The following is a 1,773-nucleotide window of genomic DNA, read 5'->3' as shown; positions in this document are numbered from 1 at the left end:
TCAAGAAAAATGATTTAGTTTCTGAAATTTTGTAGATCGTCTTGTTTTGTTGTTTGGATTCGGGAAAAAAATCGAATTTGAGCAGAAAAGAAGGTTTAGATATTTATTTATGAATAAATCTTTTTTATGACATATTTGAAAGCTTTTTAACAACATACTTTGATCACCAAGCATCTAAGCTTGAAGATCATCACATACATGTTGGTTTTTGGGTGAAATACTATCACCATCTTCATAAAAATCGTGGTTCTAAACATATGATTCCTAATTCATCCATAGAATGGTGTGGAAGTAGAAAAATGTGCATGAAATGGTGAAATTGTGAGTGGAATGAAGGGATAATGCTTATTACCTTAAGAAACACACTTGAAGAAGATGATTTTTGGTGTCTTGAGACTTGTTTTCTAGAAAATTTCGTGAGTTTGAGAGGAGGATGAGAGAAAATGGTGGTGGAGTGTGGGAGAAGGTGGAGAGAGTGAGGTGGAGTGGAGAAAGGATAAAATGAATGATTTTTTTTGGGAAGAGTGGGAGGAGAGAGAGCTCCGAATTTTAAGGGATATAATTCCCTCTCTCTCTCTCTTCCCCCCCCCCCCCCCCCGCTTTATTTTTATAAAATTCAATCTTTTATAAACATATCTAAGTTGTTTTTATAAATTATACATCATAACCTAGTTTTTACTCATAAAACCTTGATTTTTGGCTTATAAATTAAGGATAAATGTTAATGTTTTAATTTTTATTTTCATTGACTATATTTTGCTGAATTAAATAATTTTAAATAGATATTGTAAGTTTCATAAAAAAATTTATGGAGTTTTAGATGTTAAAGTTTATAAATTTGAGATTTTAGGGCTTTTAGGGTTTTCGGATTTTGCTAAACTTTAGATATCAAGATAGATTGAATTTTGGAGGCATCAAATTATTTTTGAGTCTTATAACTCTTTTATAGTTATAAATAATGTTTGTAATTCCTTTTTGTCAGTTTATTGGCATTTCTATGTAGTGGTTCTGAAATTCAAGTGAAATTGAGGAATCAAGTATACTAGTCCTAGTTTTCAACTTTGACTTAAGATACTATGATACTCTGGCCTAATTTTTACTTCTAGTTCAAGTTCATTATGTGTGTATATGATTCATGAAAAGGTGTTCAATTCAAGGAATGACCCGAATTTGAATAGGTTTTATAGTTAAAGTAATTATAAAAGTCACGTATCAATGTGAAATCTAAGTACACTATCCATCGTTTCTAAATGTTTCCATGTTTCTAGTAGGTTATAACATAGCTCCTAGTTACAAAGTCTAGTATATGTTGTGCCTATATGTGCAACTAAGTTAATTCAAATCTAAAATTGTCTCAAATTTTGATGGTTTTCACACAATACCTCCCCTCCATGAATGTCTTCACCTCTAAAATCGATGGTGTATCGATGGATGAAGCTCATGAGTGAAGCCTTGGTCAAATCCTTTCAAGTTATTGTATCTTGAAGTAACTTCCTCTTCCTTTCTCCTTCAATATCGTTCTAGGTTTTATATGTTTATCTTAATCTGAATTCCATATTCCACTCACAATGTGTATATGGGTTTTATATTGTGATTCGATTCCTAGACCCATCTCTAGGCTCCAATTAAAAATAGTTATGAGATTTATGTGTTTGGATGATGTTTGATGGGTTTTTAAACCCTAAATCTTCAAACCTGAACTTTTATGTTCTTAGCATTGTTATAAACTTGGTTTTGTGCCTAGAATATGTATATAGCTTCAAAAATATGATT

This window comes from Lactuca saligna, chromosome 7, assembly GCF_052625555.1.
Source record: "Lactuca saligna cultivar CGN05327 chromosome 7, ASM5262555v1, whole genome shotgun sequence".
NCBI lineage: Eukaryota > Viridiplantae > Streptophyta > Magnoliopsida > Asterales > Asteraceae > Lactuca > Lactuca saligna.
This window is presented reverse-complemented; position numbering follows the sequence as displayed.